Genomic DNA, 16,504 nt, shown 5'->3' on the forward strand with positions numbered 1-16,504 from the left:
TTCAAAAACCAATGGAGATGACACCCAAGGCTGAGGATGATCTCTGACCTCCATAAATTATATATACACAACACAACGGACGGGACACACACACACACACACCAGTCACTCAGTGGACCAGAAATGGTGGCTCTTACCTACAATCTCAACACTGGGGAGGCTGAAATAAGCAGATTTCTATGAGTTCAAGGTCAACCTGGGTTACACAGTGACTAAGAGTCTAGCTTGAACTGCACTGAAAGGTCTTTGAAAAAAAAAAAGAAAGAAAAGGAGAGAATGAGAAAGAGAGAGAAAAAGAGAGAAACTTAAGTCCATGGAGATATTATCCTAAGATTGGCAATGTTTATGGCACATTACTGAATACTAATGCCAATTTCAAGGAAGCCAATGTGACCTTAAGTATTATGGCCATTTAATGTAAATACTTAAGAGAAGTCAATCTATATTTTTGATACATGCTGCATATATATGTTAAAAATAAAAGTCAACTAATTGGATACTAATTAATATGATTGACATAATGGAAAATTGATCCTGACACATGTAAACTAGCTTTTCAGCATCATATTTATGTTGTCAACTGAGAAGGGAAAAGATAATTATATAAACTGTAGTTAATTTCCATTTTTTAGTCTATTTTTATTTATATGTCTAACTTCAGTAACAGAAATGTTGGAGTATTCATGCACATTGAAAATCTTATGAAATAAAAAACATCCATGTATTTAAAATAGAATTAACACTGTACAAGAGATACATAATCTCATTTTGTTTAGCTTTTGTTTCCTATGGCATAAACTAAGTTGAAATGCTTTATATACTTGAGTTTGTGCTGTGGTAGGAAACTCATAATATCAAAGCTAAACATAGTACTTATTAGGATAGGAATTAAGGGAAGAATTTGTTTTAAAGAAATACTTCCCAAAACAGTTCCCAACTATAATGTGAAGGCAGGGAAACTCCCAAATATAAAGGGGTAAAGATTAGTCATGTAGAATGTGATGTCCTGTGGGCATTACTGAAGCTTTTGCTGGGACATAGTCATTCCCTGGTGTTAGTTATTTGGCACTCTTGCCCTGCGAAGAAAGGTCCCGAAACACGACAAATCCACAGAAGAGTTTTTATTAAGATAGGAGAAGAGACAGACATGAACAGGCCTGTGGGAAACACATTGTCAAGAGAAAAGGGGGGGGGGGGAGCTCGTGCAAGATGGCGCCGGCTTTATAAAGGGTGGGCCGCGCATGGGTACAGGAACTCGTGTGGCTACTCCACGCATGCGCGTAGATTACATGGCTGCATGTGCTTTACACAACCATGCAAAGACACAGAGTCCTAGTCACGCAAGATGTTTTGACCTGGAAATGGCTATTTTGAAGCGGAAATAACTAGGTGGAAGTATCTAGGTCCGCCAGGCAAGCCCAACTATGTGGGCATGTTATGACTTTGTATCACCTGGTCCTGTCAAATGGAAATAAAAGAACATATGAAAGATGTTCTCATTGACAGCTAAGGGACAACCACGGGTTAAACAGTCCCTGTGAGTGAAGCACAACCCCAGTTCCAAAGCTATGACTCACCAGCCTCTCTGTTTCTTGAAGGAAATAATTCATCAGCCTCACACACTCACAAACAGCTAGAAAGCAAAACACTGGGGGGAAAGGCAGGATAGAAGACAGGAGAACAGCCACATGTGTGCCTTTCCACAGCGTATTTATTTAACTTCCTCTAATGTAATACCTGGCAAGGAAACAAACTGTTAAAAAAAACAAGGAGGGGTTGTTAGTTAGGTTCTTCCTGACTATTGGTGAGCTCCCTCTGAGCCTCATGTCTCCAGTAGAACAAGAAATGCATATAAAACCACAAAGAAGATAAATTCACCCAGATTCGAAATGCCCCACAGCCCCCTCTTAACCACTGTTGACAGCCAATGAAAATAGTTGTTTTAGTCTCTAACATTCCTAGATAAAGTAGTTTTGAGAACTAACGTTCCAAATGGGTTTCTAAAAATGTCAAATATAAGGCAACTAATCCCCTCTCTTATTCTCTCCTCCCCCTACCAGAATTAATTAGTGAAGCTACAATTATCATTAGCCTTAAGTTTTATCAACATCACATAAAATGAAGAACATATTTTTTAAGCTAATAAAGAAGCCATGTATATAGCTAAGGCCTTGGGAAGGTCTTCTCTTTAGGAAAAAAGACAAACTGACCTGTGTACAAATGAGTCAAAGAAAGAACATTTCATTTATAAATCTGAAGGGGGAAGAATACTTTTTGAAAATTTGAACCTGCTCATGTGCCTTCCCTCTAGTGTTGACTCAAACAGAGCCCACATTCACAGTGTGTGATCACTGCCACCAACCCAGTGTCTCAGCCCTGAGCAGAAGTGTCACTGAAAAGCTATCACCAGCATCTTAGAACACTTTGAAGCAAGATTAGGTTTTGGCTTGTTGTTGTTCAAAACCCCATTTTATTAAGTGTTGTATTGTTGTTGTTGTTGTTGTTGTAACATAAAGCAAAATAATAACAATAATCAATAATAATAATGTGGAAATTCATTTCTATTGAGATTATTGCTATCCTTAGTTTTTGAGATTTAAAGTAATTTTAAATTCATTAATATATTAAAGATATATTACATTTATTTTATCCTAATTACATAATTCAAATTGTTACCAAATAAAAATAACTAATACATTTATACTTAAATCTTGTCTTGCTATCTCTGTGAATTTCTTTTCCAGGTAAGAAAATATAAAGAATATCAGAGAAGATAAAAATTCAGTGACAGGTTAGTGTCTTCTGTGGAGTAGCTTAGGAGATGACAGAAAATTATTTAATGAGTTGTTTATTAGAACCTATACACAGGACTGTCCAAGGACCTGTAATTATTAGTGTCTCTTTATATGTGATTGTGTTATCCTGTTTTCCCATTGTACATTTTTAATTTATCACATGCAGTATTGGGATAAATTTCTCTCTGATAAAATCCCAGAAAATATTTGAGGAGAAAAAGTAAGATGTGTGTTAAGGCCAAGAAGTCAAATTCAGCTTCTTGGTTCTACAAGAACAAAACTGTTATTCAAATCCAAAATTGGGAATTCCAGCTTTCTTAGTGGTAGCTTTAGTTCCATGAAAGCCTGTACATAAATTCTTCTGTAACATTTAATAATCTGTTCCTTTAGAGTTTTTCTCCTCAGTATTTCAATCCACTTGTGACAGAACCTTTGATTAAAAATTAACAAATACATGAACTCAAAGAAGACAGTAATTTGTTTGATCAACAGATTTTTTTAATTAAAAACATTTCAACTAGCATATGTTAATGTTACAAAATGATGAGCCTCACTATGACATGTTCTCATATGTGTAACATTTACTGTCTGCCCCTAGCTTCCTCTTGTACCCACTTCCCATTCACTTCCTCCTCCAAGCAGTCCTCTTCTACTTTCAGGTCCTCCACATATACATTTAAAAAAAACCACAATCTCCACACATAGATAAAATATACAATATTTGTCTTTCTGTGCCTGGCTTACTTCTCTTAACATGGCGATTGCCTGTTCCATCCACTTTCCTGTTCGTTCAATTGCTGACTTGGCAGAAATTCTCATTCTTTGTGGGAAGGATGCAAAGGGGTACATCACTGTGGACAGTGGGATGGCACTCTTTACAAACTCTGAAGTCTAGCAATTGTGAACCTGGCTTTTCTTAACTGAGTCTGCAAATACATGTCTACATATAACTCCACACAAGAACATTCATAATTAAAAAAAAAAGTGTTCTTTAGAGATAAATAAATAAAACCCTGCAGTACATTCATGTACAGAATACTATTCAAAGATAAAATGAATATAAGTCAGGTATTGATCCCAGGACTTGAGAAGCTGAGGTAAGATTGTTGCTTTGAATTTAAGGCTGGCCTAGGCTATACAGCATGACTGTATCAAACCAAAAAAGATAGAAATAAATCTACCTAAAGTATATATTACTGTTGGAAGAATGCCAATATGAGAGAAACACATACATAGGATGCAGAATTTCAACAGTTCAAATTCTGCAGAAAGTAAATGATGAAAGGAAAAGGTTGGGCAATGAGGGCCCAGGTCTCCACTGGGGAAGTAAAACTATTGTGTATAAGACTATGATGACATAAACACATCAGACATTTGGCAAAAACCAGAACTGTGTAACATTAAAAGTGTGTTATAACCGAAATGGGGTCAACAGCTAAAGATAATGTAGTAACACTGATTCACAAATACAGCAAATGCATCAACCACATCAATGCAAGCTATAGATGAGAGGAGAGATCAGGGGCAGGAATGAATGGAGAAGATGAGAATTCTTTGTACTTTCTGCTCAAGTTTTCTAGAAATCTGAGTTTTCTTTAGAAACTGGAGTCTATTTAAAAATTCAGTTGACTGCATTATTCTTAGGATGTATTCGTGCTATGTAATTCCTAATGTGATAATTAAAAACAATTTCAAAGTTTACAGCTTCAAAAGTCATGCATATCTTTTATAAGACAGACTGTCAGATCCATTGGTTCAGGCTACAAAAGGAAGTGAACTTCCAGGTTAAGGAATGATGTGTATTAAAAAGTTAAAAAGTAATTTAAAGTGGGGCAGTGGTGGTGCATATCTTTAATCCCAGCACTCTGGAGGCAGAGACAGGCAGATCTCTGAGAGTTTGAGGCCAGCCTGGTCTACAGAGTGAGTTTCAGGACAGCCAAAGCTACATAGAGAAACCCTGTCTCAAAAAACAAAAACAAACAAATAAATAAACAAAAAACAACAACAACAACAAAACCAAAAACCAAAAAACAGAAAACAAACAAAAAAACAAGTAATTTGATCTAGAGTTATTTTTATAATAAACTGGATCTCTCTTTAGTCCATACCAAAATGTGGATCTAGATGGATCTAAGATTAAAATAAAAGCATATAATATGGTTATCATATGTTATCATGAAGCATAATTTCTGGATGAAAAAATTTGAAAAATTGAAATTCCTTGTGGAAATATGCAAATGAACTAAAATAGTAGATTCTCTCCAAATTGCCAACTAATTTTTACATACTCAGAAAGGATAATAAAGACAATATCCCAAGATCTCTTAGGAATTGTTGATAATGACTGAAATTGAAGAACATGAAGAAAATATGAATATTCAGAAATGCAAATTCAAATGCTAAAGTAAACAAAATGATTAAAATTTACAGAAGTAAAGAAAATACTTTTCAAAGAAACAATGGCAGACTGGGTCTGGAGAGCTGGCTCAGGAGTGAAGGGCCCTTGATTGTCTTACATAGGATCCAGATTTGGTTCCCAGTAACCATGTCAGGAGTATATCCATCTAGTTCTAGGGAATCTCATATCTCTGGCCTCTACCAGCACCTGAAGGTACATACATATACTTAGGCATATGAACATACATGTAAAAATAAATACAAATTTTTAAAAAGAACTGGGGGAAAAGAATTAACAAAAACACCAGACTGCTGAATATGCAAGACTGTTTATAGCACCTTTATAGGCAAGACTTAGTTAAGGGTTCTTTTAAACAGGAGATGTATTGGAAATAAAACCATGGATGGGTTTATTTTTCAGCACTGAAGAAAAAAGTCCTATACACGGCCCATGTGTTGACCTTTGGCAACATCTGTAAAATAAAACAGACAGAGGAGGGTAATTGAGAGGCATAGGTGGTAAAAGAAAGTAATCCTGGGGAAACCGCAAGTGTCAGTAAGACACAAGTAGTATTTTGAGAGTGTGTGAGCCAGTCTTCAGCTGTCCCTTCAACAAGGCTGATTAACTGATTAGATTGTTAATGATTGGGGACAATTTGAACGTCACAACTCCAGAGCCAAATTATCTATCTTAGGCCATCTTTTGAGCCCTCTTCCTAGTCATTTCTCGTCCTTCTCTGTGTCTGACCTAATGACTTAGTGACCACTAGATAAGTCATTTGGAATGTACAGGCAGAACACTAGTTTCTAAACAATCAAAGGCAGGTAGTCTCTGAGGCCTACAGCAGAGGTTGCCTTGCTTGACTTTAGCCTGCCTTCCTAAAGTACGTAGCAATGTATTTGAAAAGTATCTTGATTTTCAACTTCTTTTGCTTTGTTACTTTCAGAGCTTCATCAAACTGCTTCTACACTGGACCACGGAATTTGGGGTGACCTAAATCTGTGTTCTCCAGGCCATAGTCACTGGTACTTGATTTCAGAATAAAGTCTCTTATCCTCTTTGAAGTGAGACTTGGGTGTTTTGCATTGACAAAAGGTAACAATATGGTTATATTTCAAAAGATTACAAAATGGGCTGTGAATTTAGAAATTGAGATGCTCGACTCAAGAAGTACAAGTTTGGAAAACACACTGAGGCAAGAGTTTTGAGAAGTGCAAAGGAACTGAACAGGCAGAGGTGTGTATTTGTATTATAAGTTCACTTCTGTGGCTCTGATAAAATATCCTGATCAAAAGCAACTTAGGGAAGGCATAGTTTCTTTTAACTGTACAGTTCTAGATGACAGTGAAGTCGAGCTGGCAGCAACTTCTGATCACAGCACATCTGTTGTCAAGGACAATGGGAGATGCAAGCATGCTAGCTTCCTCACTTGCTCTCGGCAGCTTTCTCCCTTCTTATGCCGTTTATAACCCCTTAGCCAAGGAAAGGAACCAAAAGCAATGGCCTTGGTCTTCCTACATCAATTAACAATCAAGAAAATTGTCCACCAACATACCTCCAAGCCAGCCTGGCCTATTAATTCCTCAGGAATACTCATTTCCCATTAGATTCTAAGTTGTGTCCAGTTTACAGTAGCCAGCACAGGGCAGTGGGAAGATGGCTCAGAGATTGGATGATGAGAAGGACCAGGGAGAAGTCTAAAGCCTCCCACAAGCCAAGGACTGTGGGAAGAATTATCTATCATAGGCCATCTTTGGATGAAACCCTTCTTTACAGTTTTGAGAATGAACAATCCCTACATGTTATGAGATGTGTACAGTTGTCGCTAAATGCTCCCTGACTGCTCTGGGAGGCAATGACAGTTCAGAATTTCCCCTCCAGGAAGTACTTATCTTGGCATACTTTCAGAATATTAGGTACTGATCCCCCAACATATCCATTATTGTGCACCCCCAGGAATGTGCAGGCCTGGAGGTGTTTGTTGCTGAAGGAAGATTTTACATACATTTAGAGGAAAGAGGTTGGTGTGTTGTTTTCAGAATGGAAAAGGTAACCTTTTGATTGATCTCCATTTTGGGGTATCTTAAAAATTGCTTATTATTAAACATCTTTTCTGGGAGATGGCTATCTCTGACTTGACAAGTTTCTTATAGCAACTCATTTCATGTTTATGTCTAAAGATAGGCACACTCTTGTTTAAGGATAACAGATGAGTTTTACAATAACATGCTGCCTTTTTTTCTTGCTTTCTTTCTTCTTTTTTTTTTTTTAGTTTTAGTTTTTGCAGCAAATAAGGACAGAAATTTTAGACTGGTTTTAAAAATTAGATTACTCAGAAGATCTCAGAGTGTCATCGCAGTATCCCAGAAATATTAGAAATAACTTCTGTATAACCAACTAGTACATAAAATTCACTCTCTTAACTTTTCATGTGTTTATAGTTTTTATATATCCATACAAATATGAAAGGGCTTGAGACTGCCAGAAATGAGCATCAAAATATAACATAGCAGAAGGGGATGACTTACACTCTCTCCATAAATATGATCATCGTTAAGCTCAAAGCCAAACATGCAAATTCTAACATTCTCCCTAAATCTGATACATAAATAGGAATCTTTTTGGAGAGGCTTAAAATAAGCAAAATGTGAAAAAAGGAACAATTCTAAATTCCACCTGTGATAGCCAGGGTCAAAATAGCACTGGAGAATTCAAATTCAGCTTGTGGGTTTACAGGAGGCCATCCTGAGAATTAAAGCATCTTAGGCTGCTAGAGAGGCCCCCTCCCATTGGAAGCTCTCCCTGCCTCCTGGTCCAGGGTTTGCATTTTTTAACAGGTGGTGGCAGGTGTTTACAATATGCACATTGGAGTTTAATTTCCATCTGGGTGAACAAGAAGTCAGCTGCCTGGGGCCAGGGCTTATTTGCTGTGGACACAGGGAGGTTGGCTCAGAGGACGCTAAGAGTAAAGAGAATAAAGGCTTAACTGGGTAAAGAGGGAACACAGAAAACTCTCTGGGATTAGAAACGATGGGTTGGGCAAATATTCTTTACAGCATTTGATATTTGCAATATGGAAATGAAATTCAGATCAGAAAAACTGCTTCATGTACTTCTTAAATCTCAAGGTCTCCTGAACTTTTTTTAAACTAAAACATCTAAGTTACAGTTATATGCAGTTCGAGTATACCAAGCTTAATGTGATATAAAATATATTCTTTAAATAAAAGTCTATAGGCTGAGTTTTGTTGAAATCGAAGTACTTTGTTGCAAAGAGTTATTATATAGTGAAGGACACTCAAATAAATAGAGCTTTCTGAGAAAAATCAGTGAGAGATCGTTTTGTGAGCAATCTTGCTTTACAGAGCTACAAAACTTGGTTGTCTAACTGAAGTGTGATGAGTCACAACTTTAAAATTTGCCCAGAGGTAGGGAAGTGGGAGGGATATTTGTGAGAGATTGAATAGTTCTGTCTGAACCCAACTAGAAAAAAAAAAAAAAAAAGAAAGAAAAGTAAAGAAATTGCACGTACTTGAACTTTTAAACACACATACCCACACATTTTTCAAATGTCTCCATAAGGAAGAGTAGATAAAGCCACATTTTCCCCAAGGGAGGTCACTCCAAGTTGTACAATACTTACATCATAAAGAAGCTGCAGTGTTTAGTAAAAGACAGCAGTCACCCCAGCTAGGAGACACAATGTTCCTTACGTCCGTGTGACTTACAAGGCTTGGAAGAGACTTTAAGGTGACTCCTAGGTAGGTACTACCTGGCATGACTCTTCCTCTACTGAGGTACTTTTCACATGTAAGACTTAGCTAAAAAACCAGTCTTCCATAGACTACTTGCCAATCTACAGGAAGATACTTCCCTTGAAAGTGGACACTTCGCTCGATCTTGAACACAGAATCATTACCTAGAATTTGCAGTCTGTTTATTTGTTTGTTTTTGTTTTTGAGCTGAGGATGGGACCCAGGGCCTTGCACTTGCTAGGCAAGCACTCTACCACTGAGGTAGTCTGTTTTTTATTGTCTTCCTTCCCCCAACAGATTTATTTTGTTTAGAACTCATTGCTATTCATATCCCAATTTTCAATTTTCAAAGAAGCTTTACAACATAAAGCTAATGACAATTAGACTTTTATAAGCATCAGGATCCAGTTCCCTGTCCCTTGTAGTCATGGTATGAAGATCCTGGATTGTCCAGGAAAGGGTTCTGGAAGGAACAGGAATGCTTTCGAAAGAACTATAGTCATGGAGCATATTAGCACACACCCTTAGTCCCAGTACTTGGAAGCAGAGGCAACAGGATCTCTGTCATTTTGAAGCCAGCCTAGTCCACAAAGTAAGTTCCTGGCCAGGCAGGGCTACATAATGAAACCATTGTTTCAAAATAAGAAAAAACAAAACAGTATCAATATAGTGTACAAAAATAAAATTCAAATTGAGAACTGACCTCTCATTCAACAAGAACAATAGATGTCGAAGCATAGAGGAGATAGAGCAAAGGTAAGTCACCTAAGTCTAGCAGTAGGGTCTTTCAACAACACAGCATCCATGGCCAAATCTTTCACACTCTATGTGATTGGCTAGGATGACATGGATGGGAAGAATTTATTGCTATTATTTATTGAGCTCTCACTATGGGCTGATCAATGATAAATAAGGAGGAAGGAAGAGTAGTGATTTCAAGACAGACCGAAGATCTTGCAGATAGTCCTCAGCAACTTCCTGGGAGAAATGAGGACATCATTACAACCAGAAGGTAACAGTTTTGGCAGATTACATCTCTCTGCAATAGGATGATACTTTTGCATTACGCAACCTTAGAGAAAATGTTCTAGAACATTACTTTGTATCTTTCATGACTCAAAGTTTAGATAGGCCCCCAGAAAATTGAGACCAGAAATTAGAATGTGTCTAGAAGTTTCTTTGTTTCCCTCTTGTTGTGTATTTATCAGACCATTTCTTGTCGTCACAACAGAAAACATGGCAGCCAGCATTCCTGTTCTTGCATCTCTCAGTGACATATCTCCTGTTTGAAGAGATAAAAATAAAATTCCATGGAAGTTTTTGGTTGTTATTGTATAGACAATGACCTCTAACTGATAGAATACATGTACCTAAAATGTACGATGATTTGAACTCAGTAGAACCAGCTGGTTGGTTTGGCCCTTAAAGAAGATAGGGTTGTTTGGAATACAGAGAAAAATATTACTTTGTACAGCTTTTTAGAAAGTTGGTTGGTGTGGTAGTAAATCTCATTGAGGGAACAACAGGAAACCATCCCTAAAAATAAATAATAAATAAATGAATGCTTATTAAATGTACAGTGAATGAAGACATGTTTCTCTCTTAGAATGAGCTCATTTGCCATGATGTCAGTGGTAATAAATAGTCAGACAGGACTATCTGGTTTACCTTCCACTAATGGGAAGCTGATGTTTCCTGAAAGGAAATCTTCCATGACTGTTGGAGCTAATACTGCGCAGTCCCATAATACAATCTAAATTCCATGATTGAGCAACAGATATGGAAAGTTTTTATCTGTGCAACCCATTGGAGTTTTGGTCTCTGCATTCTAACATTCTCCTTACTCCCCTCTTTTTTTCTATCTGAAAATTAAATCCCTCATTGTTAATGATCTGATGACAACAATGAAGAATGTCTTTCTAGTTTAATAATCTGCTGTGGACATGTTATTTAAACAACAACCTTAGTAGTGAGCAAATGGGATTTAGAATGACCTCATTAAAATAAAAAAGTAAACAGCTCTGAGTGTAATTAAAAGACAAAGCTGGAGATAGCAGGACAGGGGAGGGACTAAGTGATCAAAGACAAAGGCACCACTGTTAATACCTGCCTGGCTTGGACAGGTTCCTGAAGAGGGACTTACTTGGGGTCAGTGCAAGGCTATTTGAAATCATTGAGTGAAGACCGAGTGCCCCTCTATCTCTTTTTTGTTTCTTCACTGCTCTGGCTACATATCCCATCAATCAACAATCTTTCTGTACCCATAATTCCTTAACTCTAGAGCAAAACTTTACATGGCATTGTGCCCAGATGGACAGGTGCAAGGACATAGTGTGTTAGTGTTTGTATTTGGTTGACTTGCTGCATTCTTTGTGGTTCAAGACAGAAACTCCGCAGATCTCACCATGTAGTGTGTACCCACACACACTGAGATCCCTCAGGCAAGGATGAACTTCTCTAAAAAGGGCAAATAAAGACTAAGGAAGCCCAGCTTGTTCCTGTAAATGTCAGTCTATGAACAACTCTCATACTCTACATGACCCACTCTTATTCAGAGTAGATAGATATATTTTACCCCATGTGATAAGGTTTGGTCATATACACTATAAAACTGAATTGGCTCTGTCTTGCTGTAGAGCAGATGAACACGTGGAAGTGAATGTATGTGTACGCATTTCATATTCACTTCACACTAAGGCTCTTAGACAGTAATACCTCTTAACTTCTTACTATATTTGATCAAATGATGTTTAGCAACATTTAATTGAGAACAGTTTAAGCATTCTGTAGTAGTAGGTATCTCATTAAATATCCATGGTAGGACCATAGCTATGCCATATGCTATTTTCATTGATTCTTGCGTGGGTACTTCATTGCCACCTTGATTAGTAATATTGTATAAATAACTCCAAGAATGGGAAGGCAAATGTTGATTCAGAAAGTAAACCTAATCATAGCATATATTCAAACAAAATAGAATACTAAAATTGTTCTCGTTGGAATAATTCACTACATTTATAAGAGATCTCAAACAAGGAATACTTAAAATTATTTTCTTTTTTGAATAAAATGTGTGCATTTAGGACTGTATGCTTATTTGAGGGTATAGATAAATGGATAAAGTGTCTTTTTGCCAAGAATTCTGTCACTGTGGCAGTGAAGGCTCTTGTTGATCTCTTGGGAATGTATCTTCTGACCATGTGAATTGTGAGCTGCTGCTATGCAGTCACATGAAGGACAGGGTCATAGCTGATGGCCTAGCATTTTCTCCTCAAGCACATCACTATTATGTCTTTTAAATGGAAGCTAAAGAAATAAAATTCCCTCTGTGACATCAGTCAACAGTGAGGTGCTCAATCTGTTTTACACAAACTTGCTTATAAAGTCCCTAACACATTTATTTCATCCTCACAATTATACAATTAGGAAAGGCAGAGCATAAAACAGAACTGCCACGCACATATCAAAAGCTGAAATCAATGACTAGCAAACAAGAATGCCATGACTGGCATCCAGGTCTAGTTTTGAGTACAGCATTTCTTTACCATGTTGCCAACATGATCTGAAATACTTGAAGGCACAATATTATATTGAAAACCGCTAGGTATGAAACAAAAAAATTGGGCCCAAATAAAAGGATTTTAGTGACAATAACGCTACACGTAGCTGTCTTCTAATGCTGGAAAATAACTCATGGACACTCCTAAGCCTACAAACTCATTCTCACAGTACATTAAACCACAGGCATGCACTTTGATCCCTTCTCTAGGAGGGTGTGAAAATCCTAACAGTGTGTTTCTTCCTCACTCAGTTTTCTTTACAGCTCTTGATAAACCAGCTCTTCTGGATTAAGCACTCACAATGTGTTCGTGGTTTTCAAACGTTTCTTTCCTTTTGAAAACTTTTGTTCTCTGTAATTTTCATGCCTGACAGGTGAAACAAAGCAATTGGAATGATGAAATACCAACACTGTGTTCTTCTCTGTATTCTTACAATGAAAGAAACACAGACGATACATAGGCCTCGAGCACACCTACTTTTGTTCATTGGAGGAAAAGTACTCTGTTGAGATTTTCCCTGATCTCTATCATTTTTAAATATAACTTTCTTTGAATTAATTTCTGAATCTCTTTTATTCCTTTTACCTTTCAGTCCTTAGGGGCAATATTCTCATTCATTATTTCTTTGGTTGTATTCATTGAAGTCACCAACTCTGAATAAAGGCTTGATTCCAATATGCTTAGAGTTCTTCAGAAAAATAAATCTGATGACTGTACAGACAACTTGTTTTGTTTCCATGTGGCTTCAACTAGTTTACAAATCCCAGGAAATGGTCATACATTAATCCTTTTTGTCCACAGCAAATGTAATACAAATACCACTATATCATCTCCAAAACAGACCAACAAGAAAAATATTGAATCATGAATAAGTGAACTATTTGACTTGACTCTCATATTTTAGAGCAAAGCAGAATGCAATGATCTTCTAAACAAGCACCCTTACACTATGTGCTTAACATACATTTAAATAATCAGTGACAATATTGGTTGGGAGTAGTGTTTTATTCATTTCTAGAAATTTAGAAAATCCCTTAGTATGAAATTCTTTATCAAAGGCAATGACAACATAGTTTTAAGGTAATATCATGAATTCCATCTTAAGGTCTTCCTAATTGCTAGAAACAAAAAAAATTCATCTTTTCCATGATAATATCAAATTAATAAATGATAGCTTCAAAGTCAACTTAAATAGGTTTTGCTTTTGAAACTTTAGAAATTGTGTTTTAAAATTAGTAAGCATTATGTTTCCTCCTAAAAAGTTAGTATGAAAATAAAATCTTCTCTGCACTCATCACTTTCAAATAATGTAAAATTTAAAATTTTTGGTGTAGATTCTCTGTTCTCCCTAGCTGTGGTCACTGGCTTAGATCTCAATACATTTTCAATTATTACTGGAGAAGTGTTTTAGGAAATCTGTCTTGTGACACAATGCATGCACCCCAATACTAGTGAGTGACTGGTCTCTGAGTATATAGTGGGACATGTGTGGAAATGTAGGGAGTTTCGGTTGGAAATTCCATTCTGACACAGCTATGTTGTGGACAGCTACCTCAGGTGTTATGAATACCAAGGACTTCTTTGGTGAGAAAGAAGTGGAACACTTCTGGGTACAGAAGGTGGGTCTGGCTGCCACTGTCTCATCAGGGCGTGTCCATATTCATCCAGCACAGTCAGCTCTACATCACACACAAGCTCAAACAATAATATAGTTGGTTGGTCACTGTCTTGAGTATCTTAAAAAAATAGTATCTTAGGTTGATGTGCTGTGTCCAAAATGAATCACAAATGCTCATTAAGGAAATTCAGTTTATTGACACTGCACTGTTTTTATGAATTGTTCAAACAGTTTTAAGAAGAGAGAGCACCTTGCATACTTTTTACTCTTTTACAGGCAGGAGGAATAAACTCATTCAGCAAGAAACTAACTGCCCGGCTAGCTCAGTCGGTAGAGCATGAGACTCTTAATCTCAGGGTCGTGGGTTCGTGCCCCACGTTGAGCGCCAGATATTGGTGAAATTATTAAGGCCACTCCACGTAGTTAAAAGGGAGGTTTATTTTGTGGGTACTTACAAATGAGGGGGTAGGTTACAGGGTCTGGCAAGGGTATAGCGCAGTCTGGCGGTGTTCTCTGGAGAACTCTGCTCGGTCTACCTCCAGCGTCCAGAGTCCGGGAACCAACAGAGAGACCTCTTCCCGATCCTTGGTCTTCCGCTTCCTCCTCCGCCCCGCCTTGTGGGCGTGACCATTACCAAAACCTCAGTGGGGGTTGGAACTTCCAGGCCAATGCTGGGATGGCTATCCACTACAACTAACATTGCTATAAGTCCACCACAATAAAACATGGAACCATGAAGAATTTTAAAAATTATACTCCAATTCAAGACATTAAAGACAAAAATAGAGTAAACCAAAAATAATATTCACCAAAAGGTCACACTGTATTTTTTTAACATGAATACATCCATGCACACTTATTTCATTATTTTATATTTTAAAAGATGAACATGAAGTTATTTGAGGTAGAAATTGATTGAGCAGTTTCTTCATTCATTGATATTTCTGAACTTCTTTCTGTGTTTTTAAATATATAAGATCCAAAAGAAATAAAGATCTGACATATCTAATTGCCCTTCTAAGAGCTTGGCCCTTCATGCAAGCAGAATAGACGGCACTTTAATAAACTGAAAGAAAACACGTGACTTATTTCTTATCCCACTTCTAAATTTTGTTTTCAGATGCACACTGCACATGGAAAATACACAAAATTTTATTGACAGAAGAGTACAGTCACCCTTCATAGCTATGAGGGATTGATTCTAAGACTCCCTACAGATAACACTATCCAAACATCCTTAGTTCCTGTATCTGCGTTTGTCAAGCAGGCATAGACCACCTCTCCTCCTGTCTGCACATCTTCCTCTGGATTAGTTACAATGTATCATTGAACTTAAATGCTTCATGAATAAGTGCAGTGTGCTACATTTCTCAGGGAATAATCATAATAAAAAATTCTCTAAATGTTTAGTACTGATTCAGTTTTCTTTTTCTGACTGTTTTTGGTTCACAGTTGGCTGAAACTATGGATATTGAAGTGTACTATACAGAGGGTCAACAATCTATGTGACAAAAGAGGATTGAAAGGCCTGTCCTTAAGAAAAGAGACCAAAATCAAAACAAAAATATCATTAGAAATTACCAAAAATACTGCAAGACCAAAATTTCAATGCTGAGACTAAGAAGGCAAGAAAGGCAGCAGCTTGGATTCTGTAACTGAGATGTGTACCATGGGGGACTGGAAAATTACAGCTGTTTTTTCTGAGTCTAAACTGTCAGGTCACAGCACTTCCTGTGTGGTTACCATAGAAATAATTATACTACAGGACTCTGGGTTTCAGATGCGGTCAAACCTTAGAGCAGAAGCACTGTTTTCTCTGTTTGCTCTCAGTGCCCTACAATTACAAAGCAGATAAAATTAAATTGCAACACTGAACATTTAATAATAGTTCCATAATCAACCCAGTAACTACACTGGAGTGGGAAAGTGAAGTTAGTGGCTCTTTTCCAACCTCAGAGTAATTGCAAATGTTGGAGGAAACAGGAAGTCGAGGCCAGTCAAGAGGGGAATGGCCTGATGTTAATCAAGGAACTAGGGATAAGTATTCCTTTGAAGGTATAATATCAATCTTCAAATGAACTTCTTTATTTGAAGTACTCAAAACTTTAAAGGCACCTTCTTACTAACAGCATATTCACTCTGATTATTTACATACAAGTTTTATTCCTGAAAATTCCATGTATATGTGATGAGTACACACACACACACACACACACACACACACATACACACACATACGTTTCAGCTATCTTTGCTCATGAGAACTACAGTGTTTTCACTTCTGCAATAAATTCTGTTATCTGGTACACAATCTCAACAATCTTTAGGGTCTCGCTGGGCTAAGACATGTTGATAATCTCCTTATGAAATGTTTCATA

The sequence above is a fragment of the Onychomys torridus genome, chromosome 1, assembly GCF_903995425.1.
Source record: "Onychomys torridus chromosome 1, mOncTor1.1, whole genome shotgun sequence".
Taxonomy (NCBI): domain Eukaryota; kingdom Metazoa; phylum Chordata; class Mammalia; order Rodentia; family Cricetidae; genus Onychomys; species Onychomys torridus.